The sequence below is a fragment of the Trichosurus vulpecula genome, chromosome 5 (assembly GCF_011100635.1).
Source record: "Trichosurus vulpecula isolate mTriVul1 chromosome 5, mTriVul1.pri, whole genome shotgun sequence".
Taxonomy (NCBI): domain Eukaryota; kingdom Metazoa; phylum Chordata; class Mammalia; order Diprotodontia; family Phalangeridae; genus Trichosurus; species Trichosurus vulpecula.
In genome coordinates this window covers 260,285,679-260,306,027 of record NC_050577.1, presented here as the reverse complement: position 1 = coordinate 260,306,027, position 20,349 = coordinate 260,285,679, and the positions used below count along the sequence as shown (strand labels likewise).

At 37.4% G+C, this 20,349-nt stretch overlaps 1 protein-coding gene and 1 pseudogene across 2 annotated transcripts in view; one reads left to right on the top strand and one right to left on the bottom strand.

Moving 5' to 3' along the window:
- Positions 1–724: 724 nt before the first annotated feature.
- On the bottom strand, positions 725–2,095 carry LOC118851268 (annotated as a pseudogene).
- Positions 2,096–5,109: 3,014 nt separating this feature from the next.
- Positions 5,110–20,349, top strand: part of LOC118850605 (sphingolipid delta(4)-desaturase/C4-monooxygenase DES2-like) — a 28,694-nt gene continuing 13,454 nt past the window's right edge. Inside the window, exon 1 of one of the 2 annotated variants that reach the window (XM_036760143.1) lies at positions 5,110–5,470. The gene's annotated coding sequence lies outside the window, so the exon portion shown is untranslated. Of the gene's footprint in view, positions 5,471–10,099; positions 10,133–20,349 lie in introns of those variants that run through there. The other variant, XM_036760145.1, reaches the window with a different exon arrangement.

Sequence of the window (20,349 nt, the reverse complement as noted above, 5' to 3'; positions counted from 1 at the left end):
ATCTGTCAGACTCTGTCGATTCTTTTCTTAAGGAGTACTATGATGGCTTGTTCAATTTCTTTTTCTAGGATATGGTTATATAAGCACACTATTTCTTCTTCACTTATTGTGGGCAATTTATTTTTTTTTTTTGTAGAAATGCTTCCATTTTACTTAGACTGTCAGATTTATTGGCATACAATTAGACAAAATAGCTTGTAATTATTGTTTTAATTTGCTCTTTTTTGGTGGTGAACTTATCCTTTCATTTTTGATACTGGTAATTTGATTTATGTCTTTCTTTTTTAAAAAATCAGAGTACCAATGATTTTTTTATTATATTTTTTCATAAAACCAACTCCTAGATATTTTTTTTATTTTTTTTAATTTTTAATTTTTGTTGTTGTTGTTGTTTTTAATGGCATCGCCAATGGCTACAATCACAGAGCTCTTCTGCTCACTTGATCTTCGGGGTTAGGTTTGCCCCAAGAATAAATGATTTGATATGATCTATCCTTTACAATACTCACACAGAAGCAAATGAACTATGAACACACTGATTTCGGGAGGGTGGGTCAACATTCTCAACTCACATAATGATCAAAATAATATGGGAGTTTTTTCTTCTTTTCTTTTTTTGCCTTTAAATCAAAAATATTCATTTTGCAGGGGTCTCTAGAAGGGCCCTAATCCTGGGCAATCTCAAATCATGTCAACACCAAACACTGGTATCCCACCACTGTAGTCATTTCAGTCCTTTGATTGTCACTATTACGCTATATAGATAATGAGTTCGTGCAAGCAGGGGATACACACACATGATAGACAGCAGCTTTGGTGGTACTGGTTGGGTTGGTGCTTCTTCACTGGACTTAGTGATGGCTTCATGGATGGAGGTAGCCACATAATCCAGATTCTTTGTGGTCAGGCCACACATGTTGATTCGGCCACTTGGCAGTAGGTAGATGCGCCTTTCATTGATCAGATATTCCACTTGCTTAGTAGTTAACCCTGTAAAACTGAACATTCCAATCTGGTCAGTGATGTGATTCCAGGTTCCTGGGGTGCCAAGGGCTTCAAGGCGTGAGCTGAGTTCGGCTCTCATTAACAGAATCCGGTCAGCCATTGTTTTAACATTTTCTTTCCACATAGTAAAGAGCTCAGGGCTGGAAAGGGTAGTGGCCACTATCCGAGCTCCCTGAGCAGGAGGGTTGGACCACAAGACAAGTACAATCTTCTCCATCTGGGAAAGGACACGCAGGACATTATCACTATCTTTCCCAACCATGGTCAGGTTCCCCACCTACTCATTGTAGAGCCCGAAGTTCTTGGAGAAGGATTGAGCACAGAAAAGCTCAAAGCCCTCATTCACAAAATAGCGGACAGCCCAGGCATCCTTGTCTAAGTCTCCAGATGCAAAACCTTGATAGGCTGAGTCGAAGGAAGGGAACAGAAGTCAGCGCTTCATGATAGCAGCAATCTTCTCCCATTGCTCTGGAGTTGGATCAGTGCCAGTGGGGTTATATGCACAGGCATGAAGGACAATGATAGAGAACTCTGGAGCATTCTCCATATCTTGCAGCAGGCCCTGAAGGTCAAGCCCTCTCTTAGCTACATCCCAATAATGATATATTCGGATGTCCATAAAGCCAGCAACAGTAAACACACCATTATGATTTTCCCAGGTTGGAGAAGACACATAGACAGGAGTGGCTGCATTGTTTCTTCCATTGTACCCCTTGAGTAAGAACTCAGCCCCAACTTGAAGGGCGCCTGTTACCCCCAAAGCCTGCACACTTCTTATCCGCTTCTCCTTGATGGCTAGGCTGTCATCCCCAAGAGCAATTCGAGAAGCATTGCTTCAGAATTCTGGCAATCCCAAGATAGGCAAGTACTCATGTTTTAGAGCATCATCTCTAGCGATCTGATGTTCCACCTTTCTCACTACTGGCAAAACCCAGGGCTGGGAATCATCTGTGCGATATGCGCCCACTCCTAGGTTGACCTTGCGGGGGTCTGCGTCATCCCGGAAGTCTGCAGTGAGCTTGAAGACTAAGACCGGCTGTGCCTGGATCACATCTGCGAAGATGGACGAAGGCATGGCGAGGCCAAGGGTGGCAGCAAGGGCGTGGACTCCTCCAGGTCCAGCTCCTGCTCTGAAGGTATCGATCCTGAAGTCCTTGACCTAGATTTTTTTTAATTCAATGGTTTTCTTAACTTTCAATTTTATTAATTTCTCCTTTGATTTTCAGGATTTTTAAGTTGATGTCTAATTTGTTCTTTTTCTAGGTTGTTGTTGTTGTTTTTATTTGCATGCCCAATTTATTGATCTGTTCTTTCTCTAGTTTGTTGATGTAAGCATTTAGAGATATAAATTCCATCCTCCCCCTGCCACCCCCCGCAGTACTGCTTTGGCCCTATCCCATAAATTTTGGAATGTCGTATCATTGTTGTCATCCTCTTTAATGAAATTATTGATTATTTTTATGATTTATTCTTTGATATATTCACTTTTTAGGAATATTTGTTTACCAATCAATTTTTAATCTATCTTTACGTGTGCCCTTATTAAATATAATTTTATGGTATTATTATATAAAATAATGCATTTACTGTTTCTGCCCTTCTGCATTTGAGACTTTTTCCCCCAATACATGGACAGTTTCTGTATAGTTGCCATGTACCACTAAACTATGTATATTTCTTTTTATCCTCATTCAGTTTTCTCCTATCTAATGATTTACCATGTCTAACAGGTCTATCATATGTATCTTTCCTAAAATTTTATTCATTTCCATGATTTCTTTCTTGGTTATTTTGTGGTTAGATTTATCTGGCTCTAGCAGGGGAAAGTTGAGGTCCACCAATAGAATAGTTTTACTGCCTATTTCCTTCTGTACCTCATTTAACTTCTTTAAAAATGCAGATTCTATATCATTTAGTGCATATAAATTTAGTATTGATATTACTTCATCTTTTACAGTACCTTTTAGCAAGATATAGTTTCCTACCAAATCTTCTTTTAATTAGAGCTATTTTTGCTTTTGCTTTGTCTGAGATCATGACTGTTCCCCCTGGTTTTCTTTTAATTTTTATTCATTTATTATTTTTTTTAGTTTCAGCTGATACATAATATATCCTGCTCTAGACTTTTATCTTCACTCTTTGTGTGACTCTTTGCTTCAAATGTATTTCTTTTAAACAAAGTATTGTAGGATTATGATTTTTTTTAAGAGTTAAGAATATTTATATTTTCTAATTTTTACACTTTTTATTAACACACTTACAAAAAATAACATCCAAACACTGGAAAAATTAAATAACTTTGGAAGCAGAGCTCAAAGCTTTCTGCTTACATTTAAGTGACAGTTCAGAGCTGTTGGCACAAAAAAAAATCCACATTCGTAAAACCCTACTATATATCAAACATAAGTTAAGTAAATCATAGGCACTAGTTTATCAAATCCACATTTCTTCCATAAATCTAACCACAGAGAGTCCTTAGATTTCCCCAAACAGAAAAATTGGCAGTGCACAAAGGCTTCCTATTTTAAAAAAAAATCAATTTTTCTTTTCAGGAAACCAGAAGCCAAATGTCTGTGGTAGTAGAACAGCAGGTTAAAAAGGTTGCTTTACCAAACCCAAGTTCAGAATACCTATTTAGTAAGTGATGAAGTAGTTGAATTTTAAATATATATATATATATATATATATATATATATATATATATATATATATATATATATATATTTCAGATGCAGCCATTTAAAAACAAAGTTAAATAACCTGAATATTCCTTTTGAAACTCATTTTCAAACTGAAAGATTTTTTTTTCACAATAGATCAATTAAAATTCCTATTAGACTGCAGCATATTTTTTGCAATGTTGCGTTGCACTGAAAACAGGCCTGTTTTTATGGCAATAGCTAGTTCTTTCACTTATATGCTTTATTTAAGTGACATCACCCATGTAGATGTTATGCTACAGCTGGCCTATGTTAACAAGATGCTCAGAGGGAAAGTCATTTGGTAGTAGTACAAGGTTGTTGAGCTACAGAAAAAGTCTTGCTGCCATTTGTCCTTGAGTATTCAATACTGAAATATATCTTGTGGCTATGTTGTAGGAAAAGGTAGTCACAAGCCACCTCACTATTAGAAGCAATTAGTGGGTTTCACGGCAGGACAAACCGCATGAAACCAGTCTGCAAGGGTATAAGTAGGATTCTGATTTTTAACTCATCTTGCCATCCATTTCCATTTTATGGGTTAGTTTATATCTTTCACATTCACCATAATGATTACTAACTTTGTATTTTCCTCTATCCTAGTTTCTCCTGGTTTATACTTTTCTTTCTCTCCCCTTTCACCCTGTTCCTCCTCACTAGTGTTCACTGCCTCCTTCAATTTGTCTTTGCTTCTCTCAGCAACCCCCTTTTCTTGTCACCCTCCCCATCTGTTACTCTATATGGTAATACAGATTTCTATACCCAATTAAGTATGTATGTCATTCCATCTTTGAGTCAAAGAGAGTTAGGTTCTAGCAATACTCATCCCTCCATTGTAATAAGTGTTTTGCACCTCTTCATGTGAGATAATCTACCCCATTATACCTCTCTCCTTCCTCTTCTCTCAGTGCCACTCTCTTTCTCACCTCTTATTTGTTTAAAAACCTATTATCCCACCAAAGTTAATTTATACCTACACCCATTGTCTATGTATGCAACTTCTAACTGTCCTAATAGTGATACAGTTCTTCAGAGTTACAAATGTCATCTTCCTGTGTAGGGATATAAACAGTTTAACCTTATTTAATAACTTATGTTTTGTTTTTCCTGTTTACCTTTTTATGCTTCTCTTGTAACTGAAAGTTGAATTTTCTGTTTAGCTCTGGTCTTTTTGCCAGGAATGTTTGAAGTCCCCCATTTCATTGAATGTCCATTTACCCCCCAAAGGATTATGTTTACTTTTGCTGTGTATGTGATTCTTGGTTGTAATCCAAGGTCTTTTGTCTTTGATATTCTGGAAGACTATCATGTTCCAAGCCCTTTGACCCTTTAATGGAGAGGCTGCCAGATCCTGTGTAATCCTGACTGTGGCTCCGTGATATTTCAATTATTTCTTTCAGGCTGCTTACAGTATTTTCTCCTTGACCTGAGATTTCTGGAGTTTGACTGTAATGTTCCTGGTAGTTTTCATTTTGGGATCTCTTTCAGGAGGTGATTGGTGCATTCTTTTAATTTCTGGGACCTCCATGCCCTGTATGGAAACTGCTACCCTGAATCACCAGACCTGCATGGCCTGACCACTCACCTGTTGCCGCAGGGGCTGGAGTATTCACAGCTGACCCACTTTGCCTGCTGCTCTAGGTTGGACTTTGGTTGCTCACTTATGCTGGAGCTAGAAGCCACCCACTGGCTTTGCTGGACACCACCTGCACTGTGTTTTTGTGTGAGTGAGACTGACTTTTCTGCGTTCCTTCTAAGTTGTCTAGGTAGGTATGGAAAATTCTTTAACCATGTCCTTTTTTGGAATCTGCCACTCTAGAAGTTGTTTTGAGAGAATATTTAAAGTTTTTTGGAGGGGAATTTGGAGAGCTCATGCAAGTTACTACCTTTTCTTTGCTATTTTGGCTCTGCCTCCTCTCTTTTTCAATTTTTCAATTTTTTTAAATTTATTTTTAGTTTTGAACATTCCACAAGATTTTGAGTTACAAATTTTCTCCCCATCTCTGCCCTCCCACCCACCCCAAGATGCCATGTATTCTGATTGCCCCTTTCCCCAGCCTGCCCTCCCTTCTATCACGCCAATCCCCTTTCCCCTTACTTTCTTGTAGGGCAAGGTAGATTTCTATACCCCATTGCCTGTATATCTTATTTCCCAGTTGCATGTAAATTTTTTTAATATTTGGTTTTAGAAGTTTGAGTTCCAAATTCTCTCTCTTCTTCCCTCCCCACCTTCCCTCCTCCCCCATCTGCCCTCCCTTCTATTATCCCCTTCCTTTCTTATCCCCTTTCCCTCTACTTTTCTGTAGGGTAAGATATCCAATTGAGTGATTATATTATTCCCTCCTTAAGTCAAATCCGATGAGAGCAAGATTCACTCATTCTCTTTCACCTATCCCCTCTTCCCTTCCATTACAGCAGCTTTTCTTGCCACTTTTACATGAGATAATTTAGACCCTTCAATCTCTCCCTTTATGCTTCTCCCAATATATTCCTCTCTCACCCTTTAACTTTATTTTATTTTTTTTAGTTATCATCCCTTCATATTCAACTCACCCTGTCTATCTATGTGTGTATATATTCCCTTCAACTATGGTAATACTGAGAAAGATCTCATGATTTACAAAGATCATCTTTCCATGTAGGAGTGTGCGATTTGTGGGTGGGTTTTGCTGTAAACTGGTGCTAGGTCCTTGGATCTTCTTGTGCAGCTCACTGTCAGTAGCATGGAAGGTGGGGGAGAAACACCTAGTGAATTTGGGGTTGGTGAGGTTCAGTTCATAATTCTTGTTTTGTTTTTATTTTGACCTTTTGTGGATTCTGGGTGTCAGCTAAAGTTGCTTTATCTTTGGCATATGCATTCAGTTTTGAAGGGGTTTGAGATGTCATGGGGTTAAGAGAAAATATCTATTATCTGTTTTGTTCATGTCATCCAAATACAAACATGCACTTTTGATACATGATGAATGACAGCGCATTTTCATCTGTTAATGAAACTATTATGTGAGACATAGGATGGGTGCACATTTAGGAAGAAGGATTGTAGCAGGGAAGCCCCATAGCAGCGTAGACAAAAGCATCTTCTCATATATGGGCCACAGAAATAAGTCAAAACGTTAATATTGCATTCATTCATGCATACACCTAATAAAATCTATTGCAAATAGACACCATGGACAAAAGAGTTCCTCCTTTTTCTTTGTTATTTCTTTTGATATTCCAGATCTTATTTTCCTCTAACATAATTTTGTTATTATTTTATCGAGTTCTGTATAGTATTCATTAGATAGTTTGATTACCATCAAAATTAGAACTTTGTTTTCATTATATAAACATTTCCTAATCTTGAGCACTGAGTATCTCTTGTTTCTTATTTTATTTTATTTCATTTTTTATTTTTAAAAGCATGATTTATAATTGTATCTGTAAAGGTATTGAATGTGATTTTTTTCATGTAAATCCCTGAGAAAATAATGATAGTATTTCTATAGCCAGGCACTATGCTAAGCACTTTACACTTATCTCAATTTAATCCTCACAACAACCCTGGGAGTTAGGCATTATTATTATCCCCATTTTACAGCTGATAAAACTGAGGCAAACAGGGGTTAACTAACTTGGCCAGGTGTGGGCAGATTTGAACTCAAGTTCTACTTGACTCTAAGCCTTGTGATCAATAAAATGCTAAGTATCCTCTGTAGTCCATTAAAATGTAATAGAAAGTTCTTTTAATTTCACCATCATTTTGCCCCAGTTTTCCTGGACAAAGTCTTTTGACTTCAATACCCTTAGGAGGTATGACACTAAGCCATTATCAGTTATCAGTACCTCATTTAGAGATTTGATTATCAGATTGATTTCTATTCTAATAGCTGGCTGAACAACAATGGAAAAGAACCTAGGTATATTTTGATAATTGGGATAGAACAAAGGCAAATAAAAGAATGAGAGGTCGAGCAGAATCAGCTCCAAAAAAATTGTGATAGATGTTTATCTTGAGCTCCCTCAAACCTTAGAAGGCCCTAGCCTGCCCTACTTTTTGGGGGGCAGGGAGTGATCCCCTTCACACATTCTATAAATACTCTATGCATGTACATTCATGATCTTCACCACTTACTTGAATTTTCAAATTCTTATCAAAGTCCTTTTATATTTCATTCACAGTAAGTTTTACATAGGTGATAACTTTTACTATGAACACACGTAAAGGCTAACTGCATTTTAGCAGAAATCAGAATCTTTAATTAAAAAATGTTTGGTTCCCAATGCATTAAATATTGAGTTGGGAAAGAGCATAGGTTATCACTATCTTCCCAGTAATTCCACATTCAGAACATATAGTCGTTTGCGTATTCTTCCTAGGAATAGACCTGTTCCTCAAATATCTGTTTCCTGAGATGTCAGTGTGTAAGATTCTGGGAAAAGAGGGAAGCATATGAACCTTGGTTGCTAAAAGAAGGGATATCATGGAAAGTCGATTAAAAACTGAATGGAGGGGAGAAAGGGACAGTAACAAAGACAAGCTTCACTGACCATACAATCTCACCCAGAGCTAACCATGGAGCAATGAAAACAATGAGCAGTGATCTAATATGTAGGGAAATGTTTTATATTACCTCCACAAAATACTTATTTGGGAGTTTTAATTAAAAAAGGAACATTTAGGGGACATAAATTCCAATTGTTGCAGAATTCACTTTTCTTACTGTTAATTCAGTTTCCTCTGCAAAGTCCTAGTCTCCATTTTAGTGTGTTTGCTAAAGATTTTTATTCCCCCAGAGATGGCCAGTACTTTAAAAACTCAACAAATCAACAGTACAGTCAGCTTATACATTTGACTTTAATTGAAATCTAATTACAACTTTAGTGCAACATAAAAATATTTTTTAAAGTTGCAGTATATTCTAATTTAAAAAAAAAAAGGTAGAGTGCTTTGAAATGTTTATTTTTTCCCGTCTTATCTCAACCTAAGGGGAACAGTCATTGGGTAAGCAGCAGTTGTTTTTTGGTTTTTGTTTGTTTTTCTTAATCATAAAAATGAACCAGTCTTTCTAAATAGAAATCATCAAGTAATCAGAAGTCTTTAACAGATCAAGCTAGATATGCATAGATAAACAATTATTTATGATTTATTTTTAAATACATTTTAGGTACTTCAACAATTTTTTTGAAGGTGGGGCTCGGCTGAGTGAATAATACAATTTAATTTCAACAAAATATATTTACTATGGAGATAATAAGGTCCATTTGTCAGAAAAGGAAAATTAGAAATTAATGGATATTGTCTTGTTCTAACATTGAAGTTATATTTGATTCTCCTTGTATCCAACTATCAGAAACATACACAAATTATGTAAGCATAGTTCTCTCTCAATTGTATCCTACTGAATATCTCATTTTGTGAGGATTAGATATCTATTTTAGGGAGTATACCTCCCTTTAGGGAGTATCACCTGCATGAATACTTATTTGGGAGTTTTAATTAAAAGAGGATCATTTAGAGGACATCAATTTCAAGTCTTGAGGAGGTAACAGAGAAATCAAGTAAATAATTTAAGTGAAGAAATGAAAGACAAAGAATTTTAAGTGGTTACTATGTGGCAAGTACCGTGTTAAGTACTAGTGATAGAAATACAAACAAGCAAGATGGTACTTGCCCTCAAGGAATTTACAATTAAATAAGGCAAGACAACAAATAGTGGAGATCGGTGGCCTGGGAGGAATGTTTTAGAAAGATATGTCAGAATGAATGGACATTGGTGTAATAGGAATATTGATTAAATTATCCTTACCAGGAATGGCAGGGTTGTTTGATTACTATTCTCAGAGAGAGAATTAGGAGAAGTGATAGCGGGAAAAGGAAGACAGTATTGCTTGGAGATGGCCTAGAAGTAGTGTAGTAGGCATAAATCCAAATAATATGACATGAAATACTCATGAATTGGAACCCATATCTGCAGACGGGGAACTTCATTTCCTGATGGAGGCATATGCTAGAGAGTATATAAAATAGCATGGAGAATTTTGAGGATTAAGAGTCTTCTTTCCATCCTAGTTTTCTGGGATGGTTGGATGTGGTTATGAGTTATTTCCATTCAGAACCTCTCTAAGAGACACCAATGGTTTCAGACATTCACCTTATGTTTTGGTTTTCTCCAGAACACTTCCATTATGATTCTGTCTCAGTTCATGCATTGGGGTTTAAACCAGAACCAGACTGGCCTAGAAATACGCGGATATGGTCTTGCCTCTTACAATATGTTGTTATTGTTGTTGAGTCGTTTCAGTCATGTCCAACTCTTGGTGACCTCATTTCGGGTCTTCTTGGCAGACCTAATGGAGTGGTTCGCCGGTTCCTTTTCCAGTTCATTTTTACAGATGAGAAGTTGAGGCAAACAGTGCTAAGTGATTTGGCCAGAGTCACACAGCTAGGAAGTATCTGAGACCTGATTTGAACTTATGAAGAGGAATCTTCCTGATACCAGGCTTGGCATCTACCCACTATGCCACTTAGAGGCCCCACTTCTTTTTTTTTCTTTGAATTAAATTTTTAATTTAAATTTAAATTTATTTATTTAACATATTTAGTTTTCAGCATTGATTTTCACAATAGTTTGAATTACAAATTTTCTCCCCATTTCTACCCGACCCCCCACTCCAAGATGGCATATATTCTGGTTGCCCTGTTCCCCAGTCAGTCCTCCCCTCTATCACCCCCCTCCCCTCTCATCCCCTTTTCCCTTCATTTCTTGTAGGGCAAGATAAATTTCTACGCCCCAATGCCTGTATATCTTATTTTCTAGTTGCGTGCAAAAACTTTTTTTTTTTCCCCCCACTCCAAGATGGCATATATTCTGGTTGCCCTGTTCCCAGTCAGCCCTCCCCTCTATCACCCCCCTCCCCTCTCATCCCCTTTTCCCTTCCTTTCTTGTAGGGCAAGATAAATTTCTACGCCCCATTGCCTGTGTATCTTATTTTTTAGTTGCATACAAAAACTTTTTTTGTTTTTGAACATCTGATTTTAAAACTTTGAGTTTCAAATTCTCTTCCCTCTTCCCTTCCCACCCACCCTCCCTAAGAAGCGGAGCAATTCAATCTAGGCCACACATGTATTATTAGGTATAACCCTTCTACAATACTCATGGTGTGAAAGGTTAACTACATTTTGCTCCTTCCCAACCCATCCTGCTTTATTGAATTTTCTCCCTTGACCCTGTCCCCTTTCCATAGTGTTTGTTTTGATTACCTCCACCCCCATCTGCCCTCCCCTCCAACATCCCCCCGCCTTTTATTTTTTTTTTATCTTCCTCCCTCTTCTTTCCTGTGGGGTAAGATACCCAACTGAGTACATATGGTATTCCCCCTCAGGCCAAATCTGAGGAGAGCAAGGTTCACTCATTCCCCCCTCACCTGCCCTCTCCCCTCCTCCCACAGAACTGCTTCCTCTTGCCACCTTTATGCGAGATAATCCGCCCCATTCTATCTCTCCCTATCTCCCTCTCTTAGTATGTTGCTCTCTCATCCCTTAGTTTGATTTTATTTCTTTTAGATATCTTCCCTTCATCTTCAACTCACCCTGTGTCTGCTCTCTTTCTTATATATATATATATATATATATATATATATATATATATATATATATATATATATATATATATATATATATATGTATATATATACACATATATACACATATACACATATATACATAATACACATTCACTTATATTTATATACATAAACATATATATATGCATATTCCCTTCAGCTACACTAATACTGAGGTCTCATGAATCATACATGTCATCTTTCCATGTAGGAATGTAAACAAAACAGTTCACCTTTAGTAAGTCCCTTGCAATTTCTGTTTCTTGATTACCTTTTCAGCTTCTTTTGATTCTTGTGTTTGAAAGTCAAATTTTCTATTCAGTTCTGGTCTTTTCACTGAGACAGCTTGACAGTCCTCTATTTTATTGAAAATCCATATTTTGCCTTGGAGCATGATACTCAGTTTTGCTGGGTAGGTGACTCTAGGTTTTAATCCTAGCTCCATTGACCTCCGGAATATCATATTCCAAGCCCTTCGATCTCTTAATATAGAAGCTGCCAGATCTTGGGTTATTCTGATTGGGTTTCCACAATACTCAAATTGTTTCTTTCTGGCTGCTTGCAGTATTTTCTCCTTGATCTGGGAGCTCTGGAATTTGGCAACAATATTCCTAGGAGATTTCTTGTTGGGATCTATTTGAGGAGGTGATCGATGGATTCTTTCAATTTCTATTTTGCCCTGTTGCTCTAGAATGTCAGGGCAGTTCTCCTTGATAATTTCTTGAAAGATGATATCTAGGCTCTTTTTTTGATCATGGCTTTCAGGTAGTCCAATAATTTTTAAATTATCTCTCCTGGATCTATTTTCCAGGTCAGTGGTTTTTCCAATGAGATATTTCACATTGTCTTCCATTTTTTAATTCCTTTGGTTCTGTTTTATAGTATCCTGATTTCTCATGAAGTCACTAGCTTCCACTTGCTCCAATCTAATTTTTAAAGTAGTATTTTCTTCAGTGGTCTTTTGGACCTCCTTTTTCATTTGGCTAATTCTGCCTTTCAGGGCATTCTTCTCCTCATTGGCTTTTTGGAGCTCTTTTGCCATTTGAGTTAGTCTGTTTTTTGAGGTGTGGTTTTCTTCAGTGTACTTTTCAGTATTTTTTTGGGTCTCCTTTAGCAAGTCTTTGACTTGTTTTTCATCGTTTTCTCGCATCCTTCTCATTTTTCTTCACAATTTTTCCTCTACTTCTCTAACTTGCTTTTCCAAATCCTTTTTGAGCTCTTCCATGGCCTGGGACCAGTTCCTGTTTTTCTTGGAGGCTTTTGTTGTAGGCTCTATGACTTTGTTGTCTTCTTTAGGCTGTATGTTTTGGTCTTCTTTGTCGCCAAAGAAAGAATCCAAAGTCTGAGATTGAATCTGGGTGTGCTTTTGCTGCCTGGCCATATTCCCAGCCAACTAACTTGACCCTTGAGTTTTTCAGTGGGGTATGACTGCTTGTAGACTAACGAGTTCTATGTTCCACGTTTGGGGGGGAGGTGCCAGCTCTGTTACACCAGCACTACTCCTTCCCCAAGAACCCCCAGCCCAGACTGGGCTTAGATCTTCAGCAGGCTGTGCACTCCTGCTCTGATCCGCCACTTAATTCCTCCCACCAGGTGGGCCTGGGGCCAGAAGCAGCAGCAACTGTAGCTGCCCCACCTCCGCTGCCCCCAGGGCTGGAAGCTGAACCGCGAACTCCTTCCACTCCCATAGCTTTTCCCACTAACCTTCTCTGCAGTCTTTGGTGTTTGTGGGTTGAGGAGTCTGGTAACTGCCGCAGATCACTGATTCAGGGCGCTAGGGCCCCCTCCGCCCTGCTCCTGTTCTCTTTGGTCTACGCCGCTCAGGCTGGGCTCTGCTCCACTCCGTTCCCAGCTCCCAGCTCCCAGCACCGTGTGGGATAGACCTCACCCAGAGACCATCCAGGCTGTCCTGGGCTGGAGCCCTGCTTCCCTCTGCTGTTTTGTGGGTTCTGCCATTCTAAAATTGGTTCAGAGATATTTTGATAGGTTTTTGGAGGGACTCTGCAGGGAGCTCAATCTGGTCCCTGCTTTCCAGCTGCCTTCTTGGCTCCGCCCCCAAATCCCAACCAGAGGCCCTACTTCTTACTCTTTAGATTACTGTCTGTCTGTCTGTCTGTCTGTTGATCTATTACTGTTTGGAACTTTATTGCACTTCAGCTAGTTTCTCTAGAATGGGGCCAGAAAACTATGGCCCCCAATGAAGCAAACCAACTAGCCATCTGTTTTTGTTTTGTTTTGTTTTGCAAGTGAGCTAATAGTTTTCACATTTCTTAAAAAAAATGTTATTGTATGTTTTAAAAATAGGGAAATCATTCAGAGCTTATAGCTGGTACAAAAGCAGTCAGCTGGATTTGACATGTGTGTCATAGTTTGCCAACCCCTACTTTAGGCTCCCAGAAGGAAATATAGAAATTAATTTTGGACGTGGGCAATGGTGATCATCAGTTGAATCTGGTTGATCAGACTACAGTCTTCTCAAGATACAAGGGGCATGGGCAGCTAGGTGGCACTGTTAATAGGGCACTAAGCCAGAAGTCAGGATGACCTGAGTTCAAATATGACCTCCGACACTTGCTAGCTGTAAGACCCTGTCAAGTCACTAAACATAATTGACTAAAACAAACAAACAGGAGACATTACAGCCACTTGCCAGTTTTCCTGGACACCTTTGTGTCAGCTAAAATCAAAAGTTCTGACCAGTTTTCTATAGCTTGTTAAGGGATTAAGTACTACACTCATCCCAAAGGAGCAGAAAAAGTTTTTTATTTGGTTTCAGAGGACTTCTGTTCAAATCCTACCTTTGTATTTACAATTCTGTGGGACTTCAAGAAAGTTGCTCTGATACTTTAGGCCTTAGATTTTTAAGATAAAAAATGAGGATGATTGAATTAAATTATTCATAAGTCATTAGGAAAGCAATGTCATATAGCTAAAAGTTGCCTGCCTTTGGAGTTAGGAATTGACTTCAAATCCCAGTTTGGTTACTATTTTGTGCCAGCTTAAGAAATTCATTTCACCTGTCATAGCTTCAGTTCTCAAATAGAATAAGAAAGTTTGACTTTTAAGTTGGGGTGTGATGGTAAATTTCTGACGACTAGCTCTTATATTTGGAAAAATATGTACTTAGGACACCCATTTAAGTTTAATCTACATTATTATCATTTCCAACATCGCTTAATCAAATATAGACAATGAAGAAAATAATAAATCAAGCTCTGATTTTAGCATTTGCCAGTTTCCAAGGTGCAAAGGCTCACACTGAAAATTTAACAGTTGATTCTTATAAGCTGATTGGAACTGGCTCAACACACCCTTGCTTCTAAAGTTTCTTCTAACAATAAATCTTTGATCTCATGAATGATGTGATTTATCCAAAGAAGTAAATGCAGTATTACATTTCATCAAGAAAGACATAACATCCAGGAATAGATAGGTGATTGCTTCATTGAACTCTGCCCTATGGACACACTGGAGAGCTCCCAAAGGAAAGCAATTTGGAGGGTCTTTAGCTCATGGCATATGAAGGAACTAGTGATATTGAAGTCTTGCTGGAGGGATGGGCATGATAGCTGTCATCAAGTATTTGAAGAGATATCATGTGAAGGAGAAATTAGGTCTGACATGATTGGTAATAGAAAGCAGAAGTAACAGCAATAGGAGGAAGTGGAAAAAAGGCAAATTTAGGTGTTATCTAAGGAAGGAGGCAGAGGAAATAAGTATTTATCAAATGATTGCTTTGTGGAAGATGCTGTGTTAATCACTTTACAACTATCTTATTATCTCAAATTATTTTACTTGATCCTTGCAACAACCCTGGGAAGTAAACAATATTATTATTCTCTTCTTATAGTCAAAGAAACTTTGGGAGGAAAAAGTTAAGTGGCTTGCCCAGGATTACACACCTAGTAAGTGTATGAGGTTGGTTTTAAACTGAGATCTTCCTGATTCCAGGCTTAGTGCTCTATGCTCTGTGCTGTTTGGCTGCCAAGCTGTAAGAAACAATTCCCTAAGAATCGTTAGAACCTCAAAGTGGGAAAGATGGCCTCAAGGAGGGGGGGTCTTCCTCATTTAATGTATTTTAGCAAAAGTTGTATGATTATGGTATTTATTCTGGAGGAGAGTCTGTACAGATAATGGGTTAGACTAGAGGGCTATTGACATCCAGCCAATTTCTGAAACTCTGTGTTTCTTAGTCTCTAAAAATACTCACAAGTGGAGTTACTCTTGCAGATGTGATACCGAGCCTTGGGGTATCTTGCCCCCAGCAGAAAAACCTTAGATTGATGCCTTGTTAGTTTATTATAAGAATCAGTGGGAATGCAGTTGAGCTTCTAGATTTTGTTTGTTTGCATGATACATAAGGGGGTCACTGTCTGGTCTGAGGAGAGTCATGATGTCTGAGATGATATCTGTCCTGCATATATTAGTTTTTGTTTGTATTTTACTTCATCAATTCTTACCATGTTGATTAACATTTTATGTGATGCATTTTATAAATCGTCAAATGCACAGTCAGGCAGTAATATAAAGAAGGAAAGGTGTTTTGCAAGTTTGTGAGAATTGTAGTCGAGTTAATTGAACAAATGAACCAACTGAAAAATCCTAGGCTATGGAGGTAAATGATATATCCTATAAATGGTAGAGCTAAAGGGAAAGAGGCAAGCAGCTCTCTGAGAGTCAGAGGGAGCCTCAGACTACCCTAGATGCTTTCTAGGGACAAACTGATGCACATAGCAGATTGGATGAAGGTTTAACTGGCAACACTTCATCCATCCTACTACTGAACTGGGTCAGACACCTCACACTGTATTCCCTGAGTGCTACAGAGATAAGAAAATACAAGATAATTAAGAACGAATCATTAGGATATCGGGGAAAGCTTCCCATAGGAAGTGACTTATAAAATAAGTCTTAAAGCAAGTTAATTAATATAAAAAAGCAAAGGTGAGGAGAAAGGACAATCCAGGAATAGGGAATAGACTATGCAAAGCACATGTTTGGGGAACAGCACATGGTTAATTTGGCTGGAATGTAAGGCACATGAAAAGAAATAATTTATATAAGCCTAAAAGATAGTTTAGATACATATTGTACATGATTTTAAATACCAAATAGAGGCATTTACATTTTGTTCAAGGGGCAAGATTGAGACACTGAAGATTCTTGAGCAGGGGAGTGATATGGTCAAACCTGTGCTTTAGGAATATTATTTTGGCACTTGTGTTGATGACAGATTACAAATGGATGAGTGTAGAAGAAAGAAGCTATTGCAACATTAAAACCAGAGGAAATGAGGTTCTGAACTAAAACAATGAATTGTAGTAGAAGAGGTGAGTGGAGAAGAGGATGTGTGAGATTTTTGGATGACCAACATCCCATATAGTTAAGCACTTATTATTGTTGTTTATTTATTTATTTATCTGTCTATCTATTTATTTATTTGTTGTAGCCTATACTTTTATTTACCTCTCAGGGAGAATATGTGAGATATCCTTCATAGAGTGAGTTGGAGTCAGATCAAAATAGCTCATAAGAACCTATTGTTAAATTTTTTTAAAACAGTTCTTTTTTATTTTACCAGAACACAATACAAAATAGAGAAAAGAAATAAAAACATATCATAAACTTAAATATTGAAACTTAAATATAAGGTAAGAAAGAAAAAAAAAGTATGCCATGGGCATAGGAGAACATAGGAGAGGATTCAAAATATGTAACAATAAATTTTCATTTCAACAAAGTCTGTGGGGTAAATAATACACCTTGTGTTGAGAATCGACCATCTTTTCTTTGCTTTCTTGTGTTTTCTTTTGGTCTCTGCTGTGCACTTTTTAACTTCGTTCTTTTTTTTTCCTCCCCCTCCCCCCAGAAGACTACAATATAATTTAGATATTTCTTGATACATATATATATATATATACATATACAGATATATATATATAGATATGCTTATACATATATGCATGTGTATATAAACATATACTTTCCCAAACATAATCTACTCCTGATCTTTGTTTTTTATGTTTGTACATATCTTTTGTTTCCTATCCTTCCTGCCTCCTCTACTTTACTTCTACCTGCTACATCACCTCCCTATTACTTGCCTAACCCCATCCTCTACCAACCACCCTGCCCTCCTATTACTTGCCTTCCCCCCCTAAGCATTCCACCCCTATCCCCCCATTCCCATTAATCTAAACTCCCTTTACCTATTCCCTCATTCTCTCCTCTAAAAATCCCTCCCTTGTCCTCTTCCCCCTCACTATACCCCTACCATTTTATTTCTTCTAAATTTAGAAGACTTTTATACTCATGTATATATATATATATATATATATATATATATATATATATATATATATATTCTACTCTTCCCTCTTAAACCCATTCCTGATGAAAGCAGGTTACCAGAACTACCAACTCTCATGCCCATATAACTCCTCTGTATCCTTTCTTCTTCTTGCCCCTCTTTTGTACAGCATAGTTACTGTTTTAGTTGTTTCTAAATACTTTTCAAACTCACATAAGAGTCAGGTTTATACCCCTCTTTCTTATGAGCTCAACAATTATTAATAAGAATGTTAGACATACATTTTACATTTTATGTTATATAAAAGGTAAGCAATTTGTTCTTATGAATCCCTTATAGTCAGTCTTTGTACCTTATATTTCTCTTGGTTCTTGTATGTCGAATCTTCTATTAAGTTGAGGACTTTTTTTTAACAAAGTCTTGAAAGTCTGAGGGTTTGGCAAATGTCCATTTTTTCTACATTCAAGATAATACTGAAATTTGAAAGGTATATCTTTGGCCAGAGCCCCAGGTCTTTTGCTCTTCAATATATTGTGTTCCAAGACTTGCAGTCCTTTCATGTCTCTGCTGCTAGGTCTTGTGTAATTCTAATTGTGGCACCATCATATTTAAATTGTTTTAATCTTGATGGTTTTAATATTTTATCCTTGAGCTGTGGGTTCTGGAATTTGACTATAATATTCCTATGAGTTTTTCTCATAGGATCTCTTTTAGGTGTTGTGTGATGATTTTTTCTATTTCTACTTCCCTGCCTTGTTCTAATGCTTCAGGGCAATTTTCTTTAATTATTTCTTGTATTATTGTATCAAGATTCTTTTTTTGATCATGACTTTCAGTTACTCCAATTATTTTTATATTTTCTCTTCTTGACCTATTCTCCAAATCTGTTGTTTTTCTCATAAGATGTTTCACTTTGTCTTCTATTTTTTTCATTATTCATATTTTGTTTAACTATTTCTTGATCTCTTATAATTTCACTGGCTTCACTTTGCCCAATTCTAATTTTCAATGTGTCATTTTCCTCCTTGACATTCTGCATCTCCTTTTCTAATTGGTTGATTTTTCTTTCATAACCTTCTTGTTTTTCTGCGATTATTTTTTATTAATTTATTTAGTTTTTTAGTTTTTCCTCCATCTCTCATTTGATTTTTAAAGTCTTTTTAAAGATGTTCTATAAATTATTTTGGGGCAAGTGACCCTTTAAAATTACTCTTTGCGGATTTCTTTACTTCGGTATCCTACTCTGAAGAAGAACCCCGATCATCTCTATTCCCCTAACAGGTTTCTATGGTTGAATTCTTTCTCCTTTGCCTGTGTGTTTTTTTTTTTTTGTAGTAATAACTTGATTTTTGTGTTCACCTCTAGCCCTGGAACATGGGAAGTAGTGCCTCTTGCCCCAGATCTTTAGTTCCCTCCTCTAGCTTGGAATCAAAGCCAAAACTCCAACGTTCTGTAAGTGCCCACAGCCAGAGGTATTCTACCCCACTGCTTCTGCACTCCCCGGGCATGTCCTGATTCCTTCACGCCCCCACCACTCCTCCCAACACAGCTGAGTCTGGCGTTCCTCTTCGGCAGAGGTTCCCGCAGTCTTCCTGGGCTCAAACGCACAACTTCTCTCACTATCCTGTGGTAAAAATTCCAGTGACTGGGGCCAAGGCAGCCTCTCTGACCAACTAACCCCAGGGCTTGCTGCTACTTGTTTAAATGACTTCCCAGCTTGTTGTTAAAAGGGAACCTAGCCTGGAGGTGTTTACTCGTCGTGAGGACCAAACCTAGTCCTGGGGTTTTTCTACAGATCTTCTCAAACTCTCTAAGGAAAACCTGGGTTGTGCCCCTATTTTTCTTTGTCTCCACCCACACTTTGTTTGCCCTAAGGTGCTATTTTAACTCTTTTGTGGAAAAAAATCTTGAGAGCTTGGAATTTTCTGATCTACTCTGCCATCTCCCCAGAATCCTCTCCTATTGTTAAATTTTTTAATGTGAATGTTTACTCCCAGGAAAGTGGAAAACTCTACAAATCAAGATGACTTTTATGAATTGTCTAGATACAAAGAAATGATTAAGAAAAATAGTAATAATGCATTTTACACTTAAAGACATCATGTTTGCACTTTTTTTCTCCCTGCAAAGCTGATTGTTAAATATTTACCAATATACTCATGCTTATTCTTCTAATTTAACATAAATTGAAAATGTACATATGGATATGTTTCAGTTCTACAATTCATTGGTCATTGAAGCAATAACTTTGATTTGGAATATGAAGAGTTAAATTATTTTCCCGGAGAAGAAAAACTCTTTGATTCTCAATATCAATCTCCTTTTCTTTAACTGTTGCAGACAGTGACAAGTGAAAAGGGATTTCATGGCCATAGCAATCATTTTGCATTTTTGGATGTTTCATGGATTTCTATGGCCAATTTGTCACTGACATGTTGGTGATGAGCCTCAAACCCATCCTTGCTACTGAACTGTGTGACTTTGGTGAAGCCACTTAACCTTCAGGGCCTCAGTTTCCTTATCTTAAAAAAACAGGTTGGACAAGGTATATTTCCAAATATTATGATCCAGTGATACTTTTCAGAATGATATAATGCTGTCAAAGTTTGTGTTTCAAAAATGTAGGATCACCTCGAAGTCTGATGAAATATACAAATAATATTTTATAAAGAATTATGATCAACAGTGATTTATGGACATCTACTGTGTACTGGAAATATTCTATGCAGT